The sequence below is a fragment of the Homalodisca vitripennis genome, chromosome 1 (genome assembly GCF_021130785.1).
Source record: "Homalodisca vitripennis isolate AUS2020 chromosome 1, UT_GWSS_2.1, whole genome shotgun sequence".
Taxonomy (NCBI): domain Eukaryota; kingdom Metazoa; phylum Arthropoda; class Insecta; order Hemiptera; family Cicadellidae; genus Homalodisca; species Homalodisca vitripennis.
In genome coordinates this window covers 154,478,823-154,506,576 of record NC_060207.1, presented here as the reverse complement: position 1 = coordinate 154,506,576, position 27,754 = coordinate 154,478,823, and the positions used below count along the sequence as shown (strand labels likewise).

General features: G+C 31.3%; 1 protein-coding gene across 5 annotated transcripts in view; it reads right to left on the bottom strand.

Moving 5' to 3' along the window:
* Nucleotides 1-27,754, bottom strand: part of LOC124374291 — a 1,063,620-nt gene that overhangs the window by 892,811 nt on the left and 143,055 nt on the right. For all 5 annotated transcript variants that reach the window (XM_046832534.1, XM_046832531.1, XM_046832545.1 and 2 more), the window contains exon 2: nt 23,935-23,965. The gene's annotated coding sequence lies outside the window, so the exon portion shown is untranslated. The remainder of the gene's footprint in view (nt 1-23,934; nt 23,966-27,754) is intronic.

The following is a 27,754-nucleotide window of genomic DNA, read 5'->3' as shown; positions in this document are numbered from 1 at the left end:
GTGATTCCTTGTCGGTGTTTCTTTACTTGCCTTATTGTAGATAATGTTATACTTGTACTTTATTTTACTTGTGGCTGCACGAGGAATTTATAATAAATGTGCTCTGTCTTATTTCTGGCAACAAATAAACACAAATGTTTTTATCGTCTATGAGTAGTAAAATATTAATACATTCACACTTTTACTGTCATTATCGTTCCACAAGAGGTTATTACAGTGTCTTCAAAAATATTGAAATCATTTTTTCTTAACAAATCTCAAATATTAAAAATAAAAGTTTTACTTGCGGAAGTTGGTGAGTACTGTTAAATTGTTTGTGAATAGTTTCCCCACATTTCTCAGTTTAAAATAGTACTATAGACAGTGTCGAAGTTCATGCACAATTGTAAGTCCATAATAAAACTTGCTCACATAGAATCGTTACGTAAACCAGAAGTCGTATATTTTTATTGGTATTTTATCTTTTAAGTTTCATCTTGACCATATGTTATAAGACTTTTAAGCATTTAAGAATATTTTAAACTTCAAATGCGTTTTAAATTAATATAATCTATTTCTCCAAGAAGTAGTTACGTCAAGAACAAAGGTATTTTGATTAAAAGTTACTTTTTAAAAAATTCATGACCCACTAAGAATAAACAAGGGAAAGACGAAAACACTGAGGAAATGGGTGTAGTAATAACGGCTCAAGCAAGCAGGGAGGTACGTATTTGGCCTGGGAGGATGGTTCATGTTTCACAGAAATGTGTTGCAACTGCAGAGTGCGAGGTCCACGTGGCTGTTTCCTGTTCAGCGCTTCACCAATATACTTTTATAAGTTATAAAGTGACTTGTATCTTGTCCGGATAGTAAAATCTACTGTGGACTCCAGCGGTAGCTGAGTATTTTACACTTCTCTCTTCATCCGTTATAACAGCAGTCTGTACATCGAGGGGTAACGATTGGAGAGTTGCGTCGTTCTTTTGCACGTAAGTTTTGCGGCGGTTGTATCTGCCCACAGATAGGCCAGGAACCGAGAGCTAATTCGGATTGAAAAGCACACAAGGGGGATTTTCTTGAAATAAGTAGTGAACTCTCCTCTTGAGAAAGAAATCGATCGTCAGCCGAGGTAATTCGTGCGCGCGTCCAAATGGGTGGTTATCGAAAGGGTTAAAAATAAAAAGGGATAATTGTTACTACCAGCTCAAATTTTTTAGCTTCATATACTTAAACCAACTGTCAAGCACTTGAATAAATGTTGTATCAGTTTCAGCTAACTACAGTGCATACAGCTGGATTATTGTGTTGAAAGTGGGTGACTTTCAGTCATCTTGAACTCGTAGTTGCCTGACTATAACATAATAATGCCTGATAATCAATGTTAAGTTCTAAAAAGAATACGATTTTATTACCTTTATACCCCTTCCGATACCCTCCTATTTCCAACTCTACCAAAACTGGCACGATTGACGATAATTTCAAAAACGTTTGGTTCGCCTACCGGTACGGCTCAAGTGTAATAATGTACGACATATTGAGTATGTCTACAAAAAAGAGTTTGTACTGAACACCAAGTGGCTTTGCTGATTGAATATGCAAAATTTAATCGTTATTTAATCCACGTCAATAATCGTAATTTGTTATAATACAAAGTCCGGTATTTGTTTTATTGCATAATATAGATTTAGGCATTGATATTAGATATACAAGTAATAGTCATATGCAGATGAACCTTGACAAGACCATTGTTATAATCGAGTGTTATAGATAAGGACTAGAGATTAATATTACAGTACCAAAGGTAATTCTCTACTAGATTTCCAAATAACTTTATCTCATATATTTAATTTAATAATTCCCATATTTGTATTTAGATTGTATTATTTATAAAATTTATAAAATAATTTTAATTTCCTCCTAATAATCTCCAACATTCCTGAAATTTAAAATGACGTAACGGGTGTGACTAATATCTAATTAGCTGTGTTTGTATAAAAAAATGTAAAGGACAAAATTGTGATAAATGTTACTTTATGGTCAGGACAGTTGTGTATATTTAATATTAAACATGCTACATGCGATTCTGAATATGATTTTTCAAGAGAAGTAGCCATATTTTATAACGATAGTCAAGTTATTATTATCCTCTAAAAAATCGTATATAGGTAAGAAAACCCTAATTAGAAGTCACCTGTCAGAGGTGTAATTTAAAAGTACCTTTACAGTAACAATATGAAAGAGTAGCTGCAACATGAAAAAGCTATATTTATTTCAATCCAATTAATATATATGGGGTTAATAGTAACATTAAAATACTTTACAACTGTGTTTAACTCAACAGGTTTTGAAAATGAAGAGTATGTGTTGAACAAAGGATTTACATTTTTTTATTTATGAAGCGTTAAAATACACTGAGATGAGAGCTTGATTTTAAGTAGGAATTGTGGCTCTTGCATTAACATGCATTATTATCAAACTGGGTGGCGTATATTTATATTTTACAATTTAATATTTTTGTACCAATGTATAATAATTATTATTAATCATGCTAAAGGATGCTAAGAAACAGAATTTGATATTAAGGTGTAAAGAAATTGAGTTTGTATGTGATCGGTAAGGTAAACGGGGAAAGTTGCAAGTTTGGCAGAGAACGTGAGGAGTAACGTTCCCGGGAGAGGTAAGGACTGCGTGGCGTGGGAGGGCTTCGGCGATCATACAAAAGACTTGTAATAACGCTGAGCCTTGTAGCTGATGGGATGAGTCGTCTTCGCAAAGAGAAAACTGAAAGAAATGTTTCTTTTCGTTATTTCTTAGTCGTTTATAAACATAACCACATAGCAAGGACAGTGAATCTTTCTATCATGCTTGTCCAGTTTAGGCTGTATAATCGTATATTTCAGTGGTAATGGTTTATTTAAGTGAATCCTATTAGTTACTAGTCCTATTATTACTAGTTACATAGTCTGTCATGTTTCTGCTTATTTAGCGGATATTAAGAAAACAATTTGGGCTATAGATTGAGAATTTCAGATAAATATCGATTGATAAATAGAAAACATGGAATTTGATGATAGTCGCTTTTTCTCCTTGTGATTTCTCATCTAGTTTTCAGGAACCAGGGTTTAGTCAATTATTTAAAAATAAAATATGTGAGCACTCTGGTTTGAAACATGATGCATTCACATTTTAGTTGGTCGCAAGAATTCCTTTAAATTGGCCTGTACTGAAAACACGTTCTCAAACTTTATAGAAAAAATATTAAATTTACAGTCGATCATTATTTATTAAATTCACCAATATGAAAACTACTTTTTTATTCTTTAAGCAAATTGGTGTTTTGGTCTAATAAAAAGGTAAAAGTACAAATATTAGATGGTTTGTGAAATGATATTTTATCAATCAAAAGTAAAAACATTATACTTTTCACTCATAGTTGATACATTACTAACAAAATACGAAAACATATCAATCTATTTAAAAATTAATTTCCACATAGAGCGCAGGAAATATACGTAAAAAATGTGTACAAATACGTGCCAGCAGAAAAGCGTTTAAAAACATGAACAACTTTCCACACATTTCTTTTAATATACAGCAAAACTGTTTGTGATGTTTACACAAATATTAAGTACGTGTGTAATTGCGAACAACCATTAAAAATGTATTTTCTTTTTTGATCTCTAATTAATTTTATATCTGTAGATAATTTATAACTAAATATTCCTTAGTACTTTATTAATTATCGAAAACTATCACAATGCCCATTTTGCTATCACCAATTTAAAAAGTGAGAAATATTTAAACAATTTTTATAAAATACGAGAAAATGATAACATTTAACTTTTTTTCCACATACTGGTTAGAACGGAATTATTGATATTGACTTGATTAATAATTTCTCAGAAACTTGAATCCTATTTTCTGGACTGTTGTATATGTTTGTTGAAGAGTTTAAGATAAATTCTAGTTTTTGGTCGGTAAGCCTTATGTAAGAGAGAAGTCAGATAAATAACTGCTGACTACGAACTACCGACTGTGTTTTACTGTCTGGTCAGAAAAACTCTTCCTAAGGGAAACATTTGGTAACACATTACCTCCTTTCCGTATTTCCCGTTACTTCGGTTGGCCGTAAAGTAACAATGTGACTTATTCAAGGGTTTATTTTATCCCTATATACTCTAATAGGATCATTGCGTACTGTAAACGATATATTTCTTTCAAACATGGATAACATAATGGATTATTGCCTACATAACAAGTAATAAATCTGATGTTCTCATTTCAAAAATGAACTCTTAAAATTAAGCGTATATTAAAAATTATAATGAATTTATTATATCTAGTACTAAACATGCGTGCAAAGAGTGGGCGTTTTAACATGATCGTACTTATACCTAGTTAGTGACTAATCATTATGTACAATTTGTGTTTCCATCTTTGTATTTCTCGTCCAGTGTAGGTGGGTGAAAAATAAAATGATAGAAATGTTTTTAAAACCCATTTTGACTCATTCACTAACATCATACTGATAAATAATTTTAATGGAAAATATTTATTTATAGTACTCTGAACCCCTGTGTAGATCGAAATATTTATAACCATTCAAAGTTCTCAATATTTTGCGTTTTCTACAAATCATAGAGTTAAATCTAATACTAACGCTGTTATCCTTGAAAATATCAAGTTTCTTATAATCAAGTGATGACTATGGATTTCTTAAATTATTTTTAACAATCACAGGCGAACTACCAGTCACACAAGTGAGACCTTGGTCAAGTCGATATGTTTGGTAGCCTCGGCCAATTTATATTCTCCCCCTATACAACTCTGCTCTCAGATGATACATATTTAGGTCTATTACAGAACTATTGTTATAAATCTACGTATCGTGTTAAACGAACAGCAACGCCGACACCTCATTCGATGTACGCTAGACAGCAATATAGGTGACACAATTTATATTCTCCCCCTATACAACTCTTCTCTCAGATGATACATATTTAGGTCTATTACAGAACTATTGTTATAAATCTACGTATCGTGCTAAACGAACAGCAACGCCGACACCTCATTCGATGTACGCTAGACAGCAATACAGGTGACACAATTTATATTGTCCCCCTATACAACTCTTCTCTCAGATGATACATATTTAGGTCTATTACAGAACTATTGTTATAAATCTACGTATCGTGCTAAACGAACAGCAACGCCGACACCTCATTCGATGTACGCTAGACAGCAATACAGGTGACACAATTTATATTCTCCCCCTATACAACTCTGCTCTCAGATGACACATATTTAGGTCTATTACAGAACTATATTGTTATAAATCTACGTATCGTGCTAAACGAACAGCAACGCCGACACCTCATTCGATGTACGCTAGACAGCAATACAGGTGACACAATTTATATTCTCCCCCTATACAACTCTGCTCTCAGATGACACATATTTAGGTCTATTACAGAACTATTGTTATAAATCTACGTATCGTGTTAAACGAACAGCAACGCCGACACCTCATTCGATGTACGCTAGACAGCAATACAGGTGACACAATTTATATTCTCCCCCTATACAACTCTTCTCTCAGATGATACATATTTAGGTCTATTACAGAACTATTGTTATAAATCTACGTATCGTGCTAAACGAACAGCAACGCCGACACCTCATTCGATGTACGCTAGACAGCAATACAGGTGACACAATTTATATTCTCCCCCTATACAACTCTGCTCTCAGATGATACATATTTAGGTCTATTACAGAACTATTGTTATAAATCTACGTATCGTGCTAAACGAACAGCAACGCCGACACCTCATTCGATGTACGCTAGACAGCAATACAGGTGACACAATTTATATTCTCCCCCTATACAACTCTGCTCTCAGATGATACATATTTAGGTCTATTACAGAACTATTGTTATAAATCTACGTATCGTGTTAAACGAACAGCAACGCCGACACCTCATTCGATGTACGCTAGACAGCAATACAGGTGACACAATTTATATTCTCCCCCTATACAACTCTGCTCTCAGATGACACATATTTAGGTCTATTACAGAACTATATTGTTATAAATCTACGTATCGTGCTAAACGAACAGCAACGCCGACACCTCATTCGATGTACGCTAGACAGCAATACAGGTGACACAATTTATATTCTCCCCCTATACAACTCTGCTCTCAGATGATACATATTTAGGTATATTACAGAACTATATTGTTATAAATCTACGTATCGTGCTAAACGAACAGCAACGCCGACACCTCATTCGATGTACGCTAGACAGCAATACAGGTGACACAATTTATATTCTCCCCCTATACAACTCTGCTCTCAGATGATACATATTTAGGTCTATTACAGAACTATTGTTATAAATCTACGTATCGTGTTAAACGAACAGCAACGCCGACACCTCATTCGATGTACGCTAGACAGCAATACAGGTGACACAATTTATATTCTCCCCCTATACAACTCTGCTCTCAGATGATACATATTTAGGTCTATTACAGAACTATTGTTATAAATCTACGTATCGTGCTAAACGAACAGCAACGCCGACACCTCATTCGATGTACACTAGACAGCAATACAGGTGACACAATTTATATTCTCCCCCTATACAACTCTGCTCTCAGATGACACATATTTAGGTCTATTACAGAACTATTGTTATAAATCTACGTATCGTGCTAAACGAACAGCAACGCCGACACCTCATTCGATGTACGCTAGACAGCAATACAGGTGACACAATTTATGGATAGTCTAATTATAAGCAGAACGCGCATCTTAATTCTTATAGGGTATTTAAAAGAGCTGATGGCCTGTGTTTCGATAACTATAAGGTACTTAGAGAAGCACTACATTTTCCTTGTCAAACGCCAAAATAAACAAGCGTACTATAATGTAATAAGTGTCAAACTTTAACACTTTTCTGAGACGTCCAAACACAAAACAAAAACTTTTTACGTTTTAAACCTCAATTTTAGGATAATTTATAAGATCACACGATCATTTTTAGCGTTTAAACCAAGAATTTGTTTACTACGGAACCAAAAGGACAAAAACTATTACGTGGATTACTCATGCCATAATTGTTTAATGGAAGTGTTTACAGTTTTTCACAGAAGACCTCTCTTTTGAAACAATGTTATTAATTAATATGTTAAAAATTATATTAAAAATGTTAAAAATTAATCTATAAATTAGATATGTTGGGTACTTTGTACTTTGGCCATCTACGTTTAAGTAACCGAAGTATCAGTATTTTACTACATTATTTTTAACACTACTCGAAGACTTTAAACCTCCCCTATTCATATGTTTTGAAGATTTTTGAAAATATCGATTAGGAGATTTTTTAAAGATAAGAAGTAACTAAAAATTGGAGTAATTAAATTATTTTATAAATTAAGTATATTTAATAAGCTACAGTGTTTCACGGAATTAATAAACACCTAATACGTACAATTGTTTGGTGATTTGTGTTAAAAAAGTATTAGTAGTTATTTGAATTATTTAAATAATTTTAGGGCAAATATGAACTTTATGATTTCGGAAAACAAGTCGTTAACAATCGTAGAACAAATTAAAGTTACCAACACAGGCTACCTTGTACACACATTGTCCTGGATAGCTTATACGTTTTTATCCTTAAAGTACCGTAGTACCACTGTAATAACTTTTCCTTTTTTAATCAACTGGCAGGCAGCGCCTGCAGTCAGAGTTAAGCTCGTGGCGCAGTTTGACAAATTAGCGTGGAAACAGTCGGCCGCAGGGAACACGTTGTTGCTAACATATTGCGCGGCCTCATACATCTCTGATGTAAAGTATGTTTGCTGTGTTCTTGTTGTTCAGATAACTTGTTAACTCTTCGTCTGGAATATACAAAACATTGTGTAATTCAGGTTGAAAATAATATTAATATAATATATAATAATAATATAAAATAATAATACTGTTCTTCTCAAGTCATTGACACTAACCATATTGGTATTTATCTGTAACCTAGTAACCTATTTTGGTTTCTACGAGGTATATTTGGATTAAAAAAAAGATATTTGTAGTTAAAGAACTAATTCAGTTAACTCGTTATCCCTACTAAAAACTGTTTGTTTTAAACTTGAAGGCATAAATGGATTAATTAGTTGCCTCAGAATTGAATCCACAGTGCTTTTTCGTCAGTTTCAAACTCAGTTTCACTTTTATTGAAAATTATCAAAAAAAGAGTTTTAAGATTAAAGTTAGTTTAATTATCTTAATAGATTAAGATTAAGTTTTAAGATTACAAAACAGAATTTGAAATTTTTTTTAATTCTCAATGAGAAACGAGTTAATGAATAACGATCCCATAAACTAAAACTTTTATTGAGAAATAACCAATAAAACAACCTACGATTATACTGAATAATTAAGAGTAGATTCAAAATAAGTTATTAATACTTAAGACGAATTTGAAGAAAGATTGTTTAAATTGTACAACTTGTAAATCATTCAGTAAAGTCATTAAAACATATCGTACAGCTACAACATTTTGAAACGCATTTGACCCTTTTTACATTTTTTGCATAGGCTACTACTATTCAGGTAGTTACAAACAGGTTGTTTTTCATATGGGAAAATGAGATTCGTAATCTTATCTATCACATCACATCAAGCTAGCTTGCATTAAATCAATACTAAACTAGCCTGTATTTATAGCTAGTAGGCTCTAGCTCACAATACAGTACTGACTAAAGGGCCCCATACACCTGCGAGCCTGGCTCGCGAGCCGGACCCGCTGATTATTCACCATACACCTACGTATCTTGCTCGCCCAGTTGCAAACATGAGTTTTTCGAAGAAGGTTGCAGCTGCGGTCATAGTGTTAGATGAGCTAGGTGTATTTAAGAAGAAACGGAAGAAAAGGGCAATGTGGTCAAAGAATTGGTTACTAAATAGAAAGAGAATTAGTCACATGAATTTATTGAATTTTGTTAGGAAGATAGTCACCAAGACTATCAAACTATTTAAGGATGTCAGCTGAAAGTTTTAACATGTTATTGGACGAGGTTAAACCGCTTATAACAAAAAAGATACTATACTGCGAAACGCTATATCACCAGAGGAACGCCTCACTGCTACTCTCCGTTTTCTGGCTACCGGACGGTCTACATAATAAATGCTATCGGCAAATTTCGATACTCTTCAATAAATGTTGTTAAAAAATCAGGGCTCATAAATAACTTGGAGTCAGCCATGTTAACTCAAAACAAACAAAACACCTTACCCTTGGCGGAACGAGTGGTGCGTAACGTTTGGCGTACAGTAGTGAAAAAGGAATGAACAGATTTTTCGGTGGTGGGGGCACGAGTCCGATCCGTAATGCGCCATACACTGGCGAACTGATACTCGAGCCGAGCCGCACGGCAAGCAGTGGCGGATCCGGCTCGGCTCGCCTGAATTTGACTCGGCTCGGGTCTTTATTGTCCATACACTGACGGATTTGGTCCATTTCTAGGCGAGTCGAGCCAGGCTCGCGACCCAGACTCGCAGGTGTATGGGGCCCTTGAGAGTACAATATTGTTTGCCGACTTTCATATACAGCATCCACTATACAAGTATTTTCTCAAATTTAAAACTATCTAGTGGTTTATCATCAAACAAAAAAGTGGATACAAACTTTAAAACACCATACAATCAGATAATATTTATTAATAAAGTTATTAGTGGATTATGTATTGACATACAATGACCAAGTTGATTGCCCTCATGTTACTATTACATGTTATTAAGTTGTTAAAAAATATTCTGCATACACGAAACAATTTATGTTTGAACTAATTACGAGTATTAGAGTACTTTACAGAAAATATTCTTCGTAGGAAAAGTACGTTTCATTTTGATATTTTGAATACGCATTACATTTTATTAGTTTATGACATCATTAGTAAGAAATGACACTATATATTTTGTAATATCTTATTGATTTCGAACCAAAAATATGTAAAGATAATGTATAAACTGATATTCCGTCTTCTCCCGAACACAAGCAGGTCACGAAAAGCACGTTTTAAATTAATAAAAAGTGAATAAATCGATTGAGAATTTTTTCAGAGTGGTGGGTTGACAATTCTCTTGTGCAATATCTGATATTAAAGGATCTTGTGAAACGGTGATATTATCTGTATTCCGCAGACAGCAAGTTCAGAATTGGAAGTTACGTTGACCAACTTTCCTCTCAGACAGTAGGGTTTCATTTAAATTCGCTTCAGTAGATCACTTTAATTGTTGTTTGGAAAAGAGAGTTACTTCAATTTTAATCTGAGGACATTGATAAAGGAAATTAAATCTCGTATCATTGGTTACTTTTGACATGTTTGTTTACTTTTCACGACAATTTCACATTCCACTTTAATCTAATACTTTAAGCTATAATTTTCAAAACATTGAACATCGTGTTTTTATTTAGTTCAATGAATTTAAAAAATTTCGTTAATATTTATTACAGAGACACAAAAAACTGAAGTGGAAACAAGAAATGTATTGACCGTGTAAAAGTTAAATTTGTGACTTTATACACTGTGTAAATAAAATATAGTAGACAGCAGGAACGGGTGAACACACAGCTTGTAACTCTCATAAAACATAGGACAGTTTGATATGGTTAATTGGGTTGTAAACCACATAGACATTAGGGCGTACATAAATATTACAGCGGCCCGAACAAAAGTGTTTCCTATCTAGCACTGTTCCCTGTCAAACAAATTAATATTTGAAAACACAGTTGTGCCGATTACAGATTCTGTTTGTGAAGACTCATGGTTCGGTCAAATGTGTTTTGCATTGTTGCTTCCAAAACCTCGATGTTAACTTTTTTGTTATTTTCATGATCCATAAGCCTTTCATACCGACCATGCGTTTTTACGGGATACAACACACAATATCCATACTTTGCACATTTATAATTTGCTCACCATGCGGATAGACAACCTTTGTATACATGGTACTGTATTTTTATTATTATACTTACTGGGAGTTGATTAATTCTTCCCACATCAGGCACATATTTTTGTGTGGGTATATGTACTGCAGTCGTATTTACACGTTAAATTCAATGAGGTCCACGTAACATTCACTGCATGAATTGTACACGCTTTGCTAGATGTATTTATATTTACAAGTGCATTATAAATTACTGAATAACAAAAAATAATCACGTAATACAACTTTATTACAAAGTTAAAAAAATGACATAATAGCTCACCAGACCACCACGGGAAGGGAGATAGTATACATCTATTACACTAAAAACAATCATTTTACTAGCTCAAACAGACTAATACCACTATAAAACACTGTTCCGGTACAAGCTTGTTCAGGGCAAAGCCAATTTGAACTGGAACTGACAATAAATAATAAAACACTTGTCCGCCACGCTAGTTTTGTTGGGACTGAAACGGGAGGGCATAAAAATAGTTACAATATCAAACAATGTACTTTTTAACATGTCTGACCTCATTGGCTTGCCGTACTTAAAACAAGAGTTAGTGCTATACTTAATGTGAGATCATTGTCAGCCAACGACATACAAATTAATTATTTCACTGGAAGTAGAAACTATAAATATCTTTGATTGGTTGCATAACATTGATACAATTATTTTTTATTTTTTAGATGTCTGATGGTGAGTTATGAGTAAAGCTAAGATAAATTGTTTAAAAATTACTTTTATTCAAGCAGCTTACGATTGTTTCCTTTCTCATTAATTCCTATTCCTGATTCCTAAATCAGATATCATGAAAAACTATATTTTCTGAATATAGTGTTCTTGGTTCCCGGACCATTAGTTGTAACGTTACTTTGGATAAGATGGACTTTGGGAAATATGGATTTTACAGATACTTTCTAATATTTATATTGACTTACAGACAAATTTTAGTATATCTAGAGTCGAATTGAAGGGACAGAGTAAATCGTGTGACAGTTTTAGTTTTAAATAGTTAATGTGGGGAAACCTTGTAGCTGTCCATGACAAGTAGTAATTACTCTAAAAGCATTAAGACAAATGTACTTTTCTTTCTCAAGCCTAAAACTAAAAGATTTTTATAAATACATCAGTATGTTTAAAAAACTGTCACCTGAATTAGAAAATGTGAATTTTCGGTCATTTGACTTTTCCACTGCTCCTTCATGCGAAGAGCGTATCCCTGAAGGACTATATATCCTTATCACTGGTAGATGTTTGTGGTACTAATGAACTTTATGAGGGAAAACAAAAGATACTTCAATTGGCTTCATGGTTTGTTAGAATAATGATCACAAAAAATTAATACAAAAATTTATTTAAATTTGTCAATTTCGTATCGGATCACTCTGTGTTATATACATATTAATATTGAAAACCTTATAGAGAAAATAATTAATAATTTTATTCAAACACAACATTTTATTCAAAAGTTCACTACAATTTTTCTGGTAGTTTGTTAATATTAAATGTACAATTCAACTTTTTTCTGAAGTTGCCAAACCATTTTTGCATATTGAAGATTTGTTCTATAAATTTTGTGATTAGTAAATAGATTAATAAATTATTTACTTTGTAAAACAGAATAGTTTAGGCAATTGTATGTTCTTGTTGTTAGCTTTATCCTCCACTTGTGTATGCTGCTAGGGTAAGATGCCATTAGCTTCTCCCACCTTAATTTCGATGTGGAAGTAAACAGTATTTCATTGTTTTACCATGTTTGTGCAATTTGTTTTTTTTATAGAGTGTAATTTGTATTTACTAGTATAACTATTATTATATTTAATTTAAAGCACTTTCTCCTTTTCAGAACAACTTTGACAATCAATCCTGTATACTTTCTCTTTTACACAGGATTTCAGTGTATATAAGCTTTCATTGAATATCTTAATATTATCCATTATAATATATTATTTATATAATTGAGAAATAATATGTAAACGGTTTTGGTTTCAGTACAGCTACGGTTCACCAGCTCATTTTTTTGCCATATACAATTTTAAGTGGTTGTAGGTAAATGATTTATTTGTGTACATAATAGTGATTTAAATCTGATACTAATTTATTTGAACACATTTTTCTTGTTAGACTTATATACCTTTAATCTTCTTGTGTGGCTAAGAAGTTTAATAGTGTCTGCTTTGTCTTAATGAAATTAATTGACAATAACATCATCGTCACAGTATGTTGTCATTGTGATTTGGATCACATAATGATGCAGGACTTGTTCTAGATTGATTGTATTTTACAGCTTGAAATTAAAGCCAATGATGAGTTGATAGAACATAAAGTTTAGATAGTGTATGGACCACAAATCGGAGCAAGTTTTTTCATTTGAATAAGTGCATTTCATGAATCTATAGTTATTTTTATATAAGTAGTGTGTTCATGCAAATGTTTGTATTATACACCTATTCTCAGTCTATATATTGAACAACTTATTTGTAAAATTTACTAGCCAATTTAATATTGATAATAGTATCTTTGTTTATTTTATTTTCAGTTTTGTAAAATAGGTGTTGTGGTTCTGTGTTAGAGTAGGAAGTAACAATGTTTTGTATTTGTGGATTATTGCACGAACAGTCATTGAGAAATTGACAATCGTTCCAATATTTGTACACACAGCTTATACCATTGTTGAGTTTTTATTTTGAACCACTCCTGTGAACTGGTTGTAAATAAAATTGTTCCACTTAGGACATAGGATGACTTCTAACAGCCTAAATATTGGTTTTAAGGTAATGAAATAAGTTTTTAAGTTCCTGTTTGTATAGGAAAGAGTGTACAGTGTACGTAACGATTGGGACAGTTAGAAGCTGCTCGTGCTCAGAAGTTGTTTAGTTTTTGCTGAAGTTACTCTGGAAATTTAGAACTGCATCGAAACCTGTTTTTCATTACTGCAGTCAAGTAGTGGGAAACCAATGAGTTCCTTTAAATATTTTTGCCTTATTCATGTTTGCCTTTCAGGTTTTAAATTCATGTGGTAAAATTTGAGTGTTGAATCAATACTGTAGGATATTTTATTGTTAAATTGTGCAGCTCCTAAAACCTCTAGTCAGGTATGTAAAGTAAGTTTGAGTTCAGTATATAAGTCTGCTATTTAACAAAGAAAAATCTTTGTAAACATTTTTTTTTTTCAGTGATTTAAGTTGAACTTTGGTTTTTAATAGTTGTAACAAAACTATTGAACGACACCAAATAACTTCTTGTTATGTTAAGACTAGTGTTCAGTAATACACTAACACAGATGGCCGCCCGCCGCAAACCTAGAATGTGTAAGATCGGAATCATCTACTGGCACCATAGCGTACAGAAACGTATTTAATTTTTAACTGTAGTAAATAATTTTATTAAATATATTATCTCCATGAATAAAACTATTAAATATTACAATATCATTAATAAATAAAATGATTGTAAACAATCTGAACTATGAAACATCTCTAGCTACAACATACGTTGTTTGACATGTAAACCTTCATTGCCTCACGAGTCTTCAGAACAGAGTGCCAACTTTAGAACAGATGGAATCAGTGTGTTAATGTGACATGGTGAAATAGTTATTTTGTTATGAAGACTACCTCATATATAAAAATTGAATAATTTTAACAAAACTCGTTTAAACTTATAATTGGACATCGGGCACACAACAACCAGTTGTGATTTAACGTGCGAGAGTGTTTGTGTTTGTGAGGGTTCACAATACTTTAATGATAACCGATATCAGGACAGAGTATAACAATGTTCCAAATAGATTACATTTTAACCCTACAAAAACATATACTAAGCCACATTTTATGTGAGTAGTAGGGATATATAATGTAGAACTGGACAGAGGTAATCTAATTTGCTACTGACAGAAGACAGAAGTTGCTATAGTCTAGGCAAGCATGTTATTATTAAGCATTTTAAGCCAATACCTTGAAGAAAATAGGATGACCTTTTATTCCATGAGTAGGCTTAAATTACGCACAAACTATAAAACAGGATTCTCAAATCCTTGGAAACCCACATAAATCGTCCTTTGCGTCCGTAAGGTAAATATTTTAAATATTAGAGACACCTAAGTTATATTAAATTGCGTAAATTATAAAAGTATAAGGCGCTAACGTATTCACATAAATTGTTGTATAACTAGAGTGAAATGAATTCAAATGTATTGGGTAAATTTTCGTTTTATATTCAAACTTGCAATTTCCTCCCTAAGGAAAGTCATGAATGCAAACTCATCTGTTGAAGTGATTGAAGGTACACCTGAACAACAAAGGTTGTGGATTGTTTATGGTGAAAAACTAAATTATTACATTATGCGTTCTACATGTTTTATAATTTGCGTTCATAAACTATTCTGGACTGGGAAACATTTAATTTTCTCATAACTAGGAAACATTCAGAAACAGCTTCATCGGCTAACCCCGTAGGTGAGTGAGGTTATTTGTCTGTAGATATTTCTGTAAACTATAGTAATTGGTAAATTAACTTTTTTTTAATGTATTAATATAAGAAACCAAAAACTAAGATAAGTAGTTTTGGGAAAACGTTACTTCTAACTATTTTGACGTGACAACGTCTTAAATTAGGTTGCGGCTCGGAGTCACTCATGAAAAAGTGTAACGCCCGGTAACGTTACGATGCCCGTCCAGTGGGTCCGCCGCACGGGATCCGCACGGGATAAAGCAGATAACTGTGGGTCCGCCGCACAGGATAAAGCAGATAACTATGTTTATTCGTGAAAATGTGGAGTGCTTAGATTCGTCATTTACAACAACTACAACAATAAAGGTAAATAATTGTACACTGATATTTCATTATCGTAAACTATGATTGATTGATTAATTGTTAGATTGACACAAAAGTTGAGAAACTGAGTTTATAGGTTATGTCATACTATTGACAAATGTTGATAGTGTTAAGTAAATTATTAGTTTAAATCACTCTGCAATCAATCGTAATTCAGTCGATTGAGAAGAAACAGCGCGTATTGCTAGTCAAACATTTAAAATAACAAATTATAACCTCTAACCTGTCATAACAGTGCGACCAAACAAACGAACTAAACCGACCAATCACCACGCGCGAAGTTAGAATTTAACTGTGTTTAGCAAGAATTTCAAATTCCAATTTTAGTAAATGTTTTATTCAACTTTACCATTTACAATAACAAATTTTAATTAATTTCAAATTATGTACAATGTTTTAGTAAACAAAATATATTTCTATAGTTAAAATTTGTGCAATTCTTATTTTCATTCAATTCCTTGTTCCTATTGTGCAATTTAATAATATTCATATCAATAAATATTCTACCGAGAAAAAGACGTTGTCACGTAAAATCTTCGCCCGTAAAACCGACTTTACAGGCAACCATAATTTTTTTAGGTATGGGAACATGTGTTGAGCGAACGTTTTCACTTATTAACCTATCTAAATTTGGTGTAAATATTACTCGCTTGAGTATATCCGAGTATTCTTAGCAGGATTTTTCAACCTGTTTAAATTCAAACATCAGTTTACAATGACGGTTTGATATTCCAGTTAAAAAACCAAATATAATATTTAAACTTTTAATCCCTTTCAAAACAACTTTTAAATAAAAATATGAATTGAAAGTAACATTTTAAACGATATGCTCTGAAAAAGCGCATATTTATTACAAATCATGATATACAACAATATTTATTGATATATACCGAAATAATAATATAAAACACATAAAAGTCCCAAATGTTTTACACTTCTCACATATTTACATAACCATAAAATCACATAGTGTGCAGAAGATGCAAACAGACAAAACATTCCCCCATAAAAGCTGAACAAAGGGATATTCACGTGAGAGGACGACAGTACCATTGGAGTCGCGCCATTTAGCGGTAATATCGGCCGGGAGAGACACATAACAGTCTTGGAGCAAGTACAGATCGTGTGACGTCACACGTGCGACGCTATCGTAATCTGAGGAGACGATTTCTGCTCAAGCTCTCCTTCACGTGAAATCAAATTTCTTTAAGTAATTGAATCATATATAAAAATTAATTCATATACGAAGAAAAATTTATAATTATTGCTTCGATCAACAAGAATATCTATAGTTATACAAGGTTTTCCTGGTAATTTCAAATATATCACGCAGGTCGTCATCTCGGTTTAAAAGTATTAATCTTTAACATACATTAAAAACATACTATATCAAACCAGCCAAACTGATACTCCGTAGAATGTCTTACAGAATAACTGTATAAAATATACTTTTTAATTCAATAATTATTCATTTCTGCTTACCCACGATAAATCATAACCAGTATATTTCTGAAGCCTATAAATGCTATTATTTTAATTTATTTTGTATGCTTTATTTATTTTCATATTGAGTAAACATCTCATGAAAAATATAATGAATGTATGAATGAAGTACGTCAAACAACGTTTCAAAACGTCTTTATAGCGTTTAAAATTAGATGGCAAATACTTTTAAGAATTTATATATGTTTTAACTACTTTTGAAATATTGTACTTAGCGTGCTATTAGCATATTAACTATTAACTACGCGTATGTGACGTAGTCCCGTACTCAACTTGAACTATGCAGTCTAATTTTCTCAAGTCTAGTTTTGACATAAAATGATCGACTTCTATGATTGGATGCTATTGGCTATTGGGAAAATCGATAGTGACACACGAGTGAGACCTTCCAAAGAAAAAATATCAAACTTTACATTATCAAGTTATACATACAAAATATTGAACTTTATAATAATTTTCATTAAACTTCAAGTTAAACTTCACAATAGACTTACATTATATTATATAATATAGTATATACTACTATATAATATATACTATATTAATATAATTATATATATATATATATATATATATATATATATATATAATAGATATTGCTTTCTATGATTATATTTGAAAGTTTCTATAAAAGGAAATGTGTTCTTTAAAAGGTGATATTATTATCTCACAATTAATTTCGGTTTTTGTACTTTTAATAATTATGTATTACGTTAAATTATTAAAATTTCAATAATTATTTGAACTTGGTGTCTTTAATTTAAAATTTAAATAAACTTAAATTTTTTATTTGTGTACTTTCTGGTTATCCTCTATGTATCCAATCTTAGATATCAAGAAAAAACTATTATCAATTGTTTTAAGTATTAGAATTTAAAAATTTTCTTTATCATTGAGGTAAATGTGCTACTCGTATTTATACTGGTTTCAATGATTTAACTTGAAATAGCCTACCAAAGGAATAATTTTCAAAAGTAACAAAGTGTTATTGTGTGTTACTTTTCTTACAAACTATTTAATTTTTAATTATCTTTGCGCTGAATATTTTAAATGTCAATAAAGTGTTCATGTATCCAATCTTAGATATCAATAAAATATTATTATCAATTATTTTAAGCAATCTAATTTTGAAAGTTATTTCATGTTTCAGTGACTTCAATGATTTAATTTAAAGAGCCTACAAAAGGAATAATTTTCCAAAGTAAGTAAAGTGTTATTGTGTGTTAATTTTTGAATTTACTTTTTAATTATTCTTTTGTTGAATATTTTAAATGTCAATGAAATTACTTATTTACTTTAGAATTTTAAAACATTTACAATTTGTTTTGTAGTCTCTGGGTTTTTTCCATTTATCAAATTTCAGATTTCAATGAAATGTAGAGAAATGTATTTTATTACCGTGGATTAAGTTAACAATCTATATAAATATCTACATTCGGTTAGATTTAAGCGTTATAGTGTTGAAACTCATTTCAAATTCCAAATCAAATTAACACAGATATGTTTAACGGTGTGACCAGCAAGCATCCATCAAACTAAAAACCGGAACACATTAAACCGCAACAACATAGAGGCTGAAATCAATACAAAAGTCGTTAGCGGAATTAGTCTCCTAAAAGCTGCTTCCTCTTATAATAGTATTAACTTGACGTTGCACTAACTGAAGTGCACGTTATATACATTGTTGTATGTTATATCCAAATATATAACTTTTATTAAATAAATGATTATTGCCGTGTTATTTTAAACAAATTACATCCTTCTATTAAATTTTATTTTTAATAATGGACGACATAAATTAGGAACTGATTAATTATTAACGCTGAATGTAATAAACATATCTAATGTTACAATAAAATATATAATACTAGCAGTTACCCGCGGATTTGCATATAATTTCTATTAAATAACAGATATTTCTAAAAGGTATAACAACTGTTTCGAGATAAGTGATGGTCACTGGAAGATATTCCAGTATCCCATGATTCATAAATAGTCTTTACTTTAAAGAGCCATGTTTTGGGGACCCGAAGTCAGAGAGTGAGAATGATTTTCTGAGTACCAATGAAATAAACTAATTTCTCCAAAAATATCTATAACATCAGAATGAATACCTCCTACAAATTCAGTACCACTTGAACCGTTTTATTCCAGAGTGGAGTAATATTAATTTCGTTGTTATATTAGTGAAAGCACTTATGATTGAATACGATGGAGCCTTATGATCGTTTAAAATCCAAAGATAACATATTTACACTACATGTTACGTTAGTATTCAATATTACGAGGTTCAAAAGCTAAACATAATTTCTAGTGGTTCTTATTTCAGGTTTAGCACATTAAGCAGCATTTCTAATTCGAATGAATGGTAATAATGAATTTAAACACCATAGTAGAGTTAGCCCTGTTGCTACGATAAAAGAATGTATGTACATTCTCAGTGTAAAAAGCCTACTTTTGTCAAAAGTGTGTACTTTTAACCCTTGAAAATCTTGTCCGGTCTAAGGCATTTCCGGTCCCGAAGTAGCGTTTGCATTTTTGCCACGATCAAAAAAATACTCGTATATACAGCATTGGTCTGAATAGTGTATTTCAGTTACATTTGCCAGACATTATAATCTACTCGTGTCTAAGGTATTTAAGGTGCCATAGGAGTATTTGCATTGTTGTTTCGATAAGGAATATATATACATACATACATACATAGGTCTGGAAAGTCTTTTTCGGTCGAACTTCCCGGTAATTATAATCTACCTAGTGCTTAAGGTATTTCGGTACGGAAGTGTTTGCGTTTTTCGCAAAAATTTCGTTCAAAAACTATATACATAGTCTGAGAAGACTTTTTCAGTTGCAAAGCATTTGCCACTAATCATAACAACCTACATCTCGTTTAAGGTATATCCGAAGCCGCAGTAGAATTTGGATTGAAAACATACATAAGTCTGGGAAATCTCCTTCGATCAAAAGGAGTGTAAAGTTCTTTTGGTTTAAAGTATTTCCAACGTCACAGTAGAGTTTACCTAATTCCAATCAAGTAAGTATATACATAAATTGTTCTATATACCTGTGGGATATATAGGACAACCTATAGGATTCAACCTATATGGGTTGCTAACCTATTAAACCACTATTGATAGTTGATTTTCAAGAATTGCTTTCTTTTTTTCTAATGTAAGGTACATGTATATGTGAAATTTCATCTTTATAGGGCAAGGGGAGTTACAAAACCAAAATATACTTCTTTGAGGGATTGTAACCCTATTTCAACTCATATGTTTGGGTGATATTCGTGAAAGTGCTGTTTTTTTCTACTTAAGTCAGGAAGGATACGTTTGCTAAATTCCAAACTTTCGAAATTGGAGAAATCAGTGTTGTTTAAGTGAACAGATTTGCCTTTTTTTACATAAAAACTAAAAAGTTTTTTTTAAGAGTAGATGTAAAGTGGTTCAATAGCATATATTTTTTTCTGTTCAAGTACTTCCCAAATATTTTTATAATTTTTCAGATAAGGAGTTTGATTTTATCCTTAAGCTGTTTAGCATAATTAAGCTACCTGGTGAGTTAATACTGTAAATGAGCTACGGTACCAGAAAGCGATGTGACAAGTTTATTGGTTGACAAGCCAAATCTCATTGAGGGACATGTACCATCATCGAACATGTCTATCTTGTCTAAACTATATGCACATAAACTGATACAACGGAATATAGATTGGCACGGCAGAACTAACCTATCGACAAATTCAACAAAGTAAACTCATTACGTGCGTTTGTATATACTGTAAATATAAAATAAGTGTTATCATTCAGATTACAGATTTTTTCCTTGGTTTATTTTCTTCTCGCTCTCGTTATTGTTACCCGTAGAACCAAAGTTAAATTCGCTAACACTCGTTTAGTATGTAGTGAATACTTCGTATACAGATTTTAAGTTCGCAAGTCAAAACGTCTTTGAGATATCGTTCGAACAGACTAACCGAAACAACATTTTCCGGCTACGCTTATATATATATATATATATATATATATATATATATATATATATTTAGTTCACTAAAGCATCTAATTGGATTATTAAATCCATGAATACTTCGTATACATTCATAGATATTTCATGAAATATAAATTAACTCAGATTTAAAATGTCTGCCAAGCCAAAAACCACTTTCACTCAGATTTTATATAATTGTCGGTAACTGGATTTGGCTCTTAACAATTATCTTTCAGAAATAACGATGTCAATTGTGTGCCAATTATAACCGGATATCTTTTTAATTGTTAGTGTGTCAGGATTCGTCACCTGTTACGTTAACTCTCCGAGCTCATTGCACTTTACACCAATTTACGCTTTATTTTTATCCAAATAACTAATGTAATTATGCGATAATTTCCCTTAATTATTTTATCCGATGTCAGTATCAGGTGTAACATGTTTTTTATTATATATTATAGAAAGTAGATAGCTTAATTTCAATTTTGTATTTACACTATTCCACATAATATACTATGTATGAACACAGATAAACTTTGAACAGTTAAGATGGTAGAAGCTATGGAGTAACGATACAATGTCCATTATAAATAATATTATATGAAATGTTAAATCATATTATCTTCAAATTAGCATTTTAAACACATGAAAAATAGCCCAATAAATTTAATTAAATTTGTTTTAACTTCCTATTCGGTAATAATAAACTTAATTAATGTAAGAATTTATCTTTCTGTTTTTCAGATATACACTAAGTGATTCATTTTAATTCTATTCCAACCACTTAAATGTATAAGATGTAGTCATCTCAATAGCATTGTATCCTATTTGTTATAATACTCTTTTTAATTTATTAATTTTAAAGCTATAATTAATGCACATCCAACATACGAGTACAAAATGAACGTTTTATTATATAAATCTGAAAGTGACACTAAAATAGAGTTTGTAAACATAGTTATATAGTTAGTATTAACCTCTCACTAGCACGGCTGGATAGCTACCAACGGAAAAACACGCTGGTATCAAAATGGCAGCGATAGACCTGCCCCTAGAAGCTACAGAGCGAAACATAGTTTACTTTCTAGATAGCACTCGTTTATTTATATTTTTGTCACCGTATGTTGAGTTAAGAAAGATAAATAGCTGTATTGAAAACTTTTAAGTGTACAGACATAACATACATTTGATGATCAATCATTAAATATCCATACTTATAACTTATAATAGAGTAGGTCGAAAGTAATTGTCCATTTCATAAAAGGAAACAAACAGAAAAAAAGAAAACATTTGGTACCTACTCACATAATAAACAGAATAACACTATACGTATGGAAACTAAAACTCATTTTCCTTAAACTTTATAACACCCAAAACTCTGTATTACACAACTCAAAAATAACACCCACCACTCAAATCGGGTCATTTTCCCACATTTTACGAAGTTCAAATTTTTGTTTATTTTCTAGAGTCAATTATAAATGCCACCTGGGGTTTTCCACTGTCTATTCGTCTAAGCAAATATTAGATTCCTGATTTCTGTATTGACTATTCATATCAAAACTTTTGTAAGGTGTAATGGTATGCTTTTTTAGAATCTGTCATCTTGTATGCTGTGGATTATATTTCTTTTAAAACATAGTGCAGAAGGAGAATTATTTATTCTCAATTATTAATAAATTGAGAGAATTATTTATTGATTCTCTACAAAGATTTTCATCCATCACCGCCAGTTATGTTCTTGAGACAATAGTTAGTAGATCATTTAGTACGCAATAATGGTATTGAAAGATTTTATAATTATATGAATGTACATAAATCTCTAGTATGTGTCTTAACGTTGTTCGAAAAGATTTAGGTGTCTTATTGTTCTAATTAATATTCTGTTTACGAGTTGGAGTTGGTGAAAGTGAATTAATTTCTAATAAAACCCACTCTAAGTATTGAATGTAATACTATTCACTTGTGAAAATATTAATATATTTATAACATAAATTATTCCATGCATAATGAAAGGGTTCCCTCTAAAATACAGACAATAGCGTAAACAAAACCTCCGATAAAGTTTTCTAACTCTCATGCCTCACGCATTAGTTCAAGTACTGTACGTACTAACTTGTGGAATTTAAACATATTTTTATTACAATACCTCTTAAGTTTTATAAAGTAAATTATATATATATAATGTGGTTTTATGACATAATATGTAATGTAAAGATGTAAACGTTACTGCAATATGTTTTCTAACAACACCAACGGCAGTATTAAAATTGACTGAGCTATCGAGTTTGTTAAATCATCTAACAGATTTATTTTTAATTTGTGCAGTAATGATGAAGTTATTATTACCTGATGGGAGAAGGGAAGGGTTCATAGGCATAACTCGACCAAATAATGTTTGAGTTTAGATCCACTGCCACACTGTAATTGATTACTCAACCAATATCACAAAAGGAATATATAATTTTTATTTTATTTGAAAATAATGTTGTGTTTACCAACTGTAATAATCGATTAGAAATTATGATTTTACAAAACGGTCTACCAATTATATCTTGAATGGAGTGTAAATGCATATAGCTTAGTTTACTCATAAAGCACACATAAATCACCCGTATCACTTACCGAATTCATTTAACGTTCTTCCGTAATTCGTCTGTAACAAAATAAAAATTATTAGTGTGTAATCTAAATAAAAACAATATATTATACATCTTTTATGCATATTCATCTGCAATACAAAATATGATTTTTGTATTATATAAAGAAATTTAAATAAATATAAATATTTTTGTATATATGAACTCTTTGGAATGTTATTACTAACATAAAATGGTTTTAGTTAGTTTTAATTAATTTAACAACTTTATACATCTTACCTAGTATTTAATTCTATATTAAGAAAAGTTATTTCTTTTTAAAAGAAAGGGACTAAGTATAAGTGATAAAGTTATATGTTTAGTATTAGCATTTCTAGGCCTACTCTCACAAAATTAATTTATTTATAAATCAAAACATTTAGCCCCAAAATTTACAAACTTTTGATGCAAAATGTCATACCATTATGAGTAATTCCAGCTTGGATGCATATTATTCAAAACACTTTCATATCAAGCCGGGCTCAGATTAATAAACAGCCTTCCTGACGTTCTCCTTGAATATAAAATGAAATCTGGTTTAATTTATTTACATCCAAAATAAGGCAATATCTTATATCAGATGCCTTTCCACTTTTAATGACTCCATGTAACAATTCCCATAAAACTTTTAGAATTAGGTAAGTTTATGGAAATATAGAGTTTATAGAAATTGTAAATGTATTTACTAAGCACAGCAGTTAACTTAGTTACACATAAAATATGGTTGAATTTGAGGTCTGGGATTTATTTACAGCAATCGATATCGTTTTCATTTGCGAAGGTTTTTGGAAGAGTTGTGTTTAGTAGAATTATTTCTTTCATAACTCACTCAGTTCGGTCTTATATGAAAAAAAAAAAAACAGTTTAAGTAGTTTTTTTATAAATCTTCAGTTCATGATATGTTTTCTCTTACAAATCAAATTTTAAAGTACCTAGACGGGATCACACTGTAGTGAGTCTATTTTTTACTATAAAAAAGCTTTTGAAATGGAGACCAAGATATGCTTCTAAGTAAACTGGAAGAATTGGAGATGTAGGTTTGAAGTAGTTTTACAAAACTAAGTCAAATGGTTAAAATACATTTTTCAGATTGTGATCTGAAATATTGCACGTCTGTGGTTTTGGTTTATTGTTTCAGGTACCCTTTATCGTGTAAGTACATAACGTAGGCTACGGTCTTGTGTTCCAAGAGAATGTATGCTTTTTTGCACAGAACACACCTCTTATTATTAAATTGCAACATTGTCCTGTAGCTCCAGCGTACTTTTTGAGACAAGGCAGTGAACCTTTATTGTGCACTGACTGTGTTTTGTCTGTTGTGTGTGAGTTATGATAAAACATATTGTACATAAGTTTTCTATCGGCCGCTATAAGAAGGAGAAACAATATATTTCTTCTGTAGGTACAACAATGATAACTTCAGAAAATAAACTTGAAAATGAAGTTAAGATCAAGGGCTTCATTTGGATAAGCATTTGAAATTTCTCTATAAAAGTTTTATGGATTATAAATTCTAAAGATTAATTTTTTTTAATTTATGACAAACAAGATTTTAAAATATTTTCTTAGACATGTATCATTACGTTACGAAAGTTTCAAGTAAGGTTACATTAAACTTTTATAAAATGTACAGATAAACCTGGAACGCTGTTGTTTCATTCGTAAGCTAACAAGGCCTTTATTTTCAGAGTTACTTTATTGGTGAGTGCCTTAAACATAATACAATTTATTTGTTTAAAGTTGTTATTCAAGATGAATTAATTGAAAGGATAATGGGAATGTGGCAATTGTCATCGTTTAATATAACAATATACATAAAATTGACGTTTCGAGGATTGAAATCTATCCTCCTCCAGAGATGTGAAAACTTGTAAGTAAGTACATTAATTTTGTTTTCAAATTGCTATAATAAAACAAACACACACCATTATTTGATATAAAGCGCAAAAACGTAATACTGAGCATAGCCCTTATAACCTTTCTGGCCAATGTACTCATTTTCTCATATTTCAGATGATGCGAAATGACACCACAGGAAATGCCATCAATTTTGATTATTTCCTTAGTCTCTCGCGCTCTCTAGTGCGTGCGGTATGTAGTGTAGTGCGCTGGTCCTGTGCAGTAACATTGCTAAGACTCAGTAACACAGTCTGAACTTAAAGTTATATGCTTGTTTGTGAGACACGATGTATTGTATTGCCAAGATAAACGGTAGTGAGTTAATCACCACACTATGATTGATTTTTAAAATTAGTTCACACTTGATATCTTAGAATATCTTGAAACCTGAGGAAGGGGGTGGATTTCAGTCCCCTTACTGTAGCGTTAAATACTTTTGAAACCTACAGCGATGATAAATGTTCGGAATCCTGAACCCTTATGAGTTTTTCCCCCTTATTATTAACTAGTTGTTACCAAATGTTTCTCACACATCCTCACAGTACGACCAGGGCTTAACAACTGATCCCTTTTAAAAGGATACCGTTACAGTCCTGATATAAATTGAAGTACTTGAGAGATAGGTCTCAAAGGTGTATAACTCCGTTGAAGAGTTCATGATGGGCCAGTGGGAAAAGCATTTGAATATTATAATTGATAAAGAAAGTTATATCCCAGTTCTGATGTCGAAAGCTATGTCTAAAGCCTTATTTGTTCAGGCTGTATTAGTTTTATTTATAGTAGTATTGACTCGTTCTATGCAATTGTTTGATTTTTTTTATGCAATAAAGAATATTAATAATATATTCAGAACCGGAAAAATCCATAAATATTGAATATAGGACCCCAAAACATGAAGGCTTCAGAAGATTTAAGTTGTTAGATGAATTAGTTTTGCATAGTTTTTTGATTGAATAGCATAAATTAAGAAATGCAAAATAACATTAACTTTTACACAACATTTTGTCGTGCATACCAATATCGAAATCACTATTGAAAACTAATTAAGCTGATCTCAAAACTTTGGATTGCTCAAACATTTTTGAGTGAACAATTCCTAAAGAAAATGTTCTAAGTGTATGTTTAATATACGAGAACCTCTCTCTATTGCACAACAAACATGACGAGAGCTAGCTTGCATTCACAATAAGAAAAGCTGTTGACTCGATATTCCATTATACCAGTGCGTGACTCTCCTGAATGTGTGTTATCTTTTCCATAACAATAACTCAGAAGGGTCACATAAAAGGAATTCTTTTCAATATTTCTTTCTTCTCATTCTGTCTGTTAAAGAGAGCCATTTTTTTTAAATTCAACACATTTTCTATTTGTCAAATAATCTTCTTAAAAATAGTTTATTATTGTCTTAAAAGTACAAATTAGTTAATGGTAACTTTACAGTTTATTAGTATAACCAAAGTGCTGGTCTTCGAATAAAATTGGGCTTTCAATGCAAATAGTACTAGCACGTGAATCCTTAAAATTGTTTATTATTACAGATTATCATTAAGAGTCCAATATTAAATGAAAATAAAACGTTTTCTTAAGAAATGTATATCTACTTTGACACAACAATCAGAACATTCCCTGAATTTGACATTCCCACAAATACGATTTACAAAAAGTGTTATCATTTTGATATGTTATACTTGAACTTGAATTAAAGTATACCATATCAAAGGTAAATTTATTGCATTTGATACTCCACGTAGAGAACTATTTTTCTGTGTGATTGGATCTGTATAAATTTGTAGTATTCCACTCATGTGCATAAACATTTAATTTAAAAATCAAAATGTAACGTGACATGCTTAAACAAATTCTTCTCTTTGATCAACAACTTCAGTTAGGCAAGATTAATGAAGCTT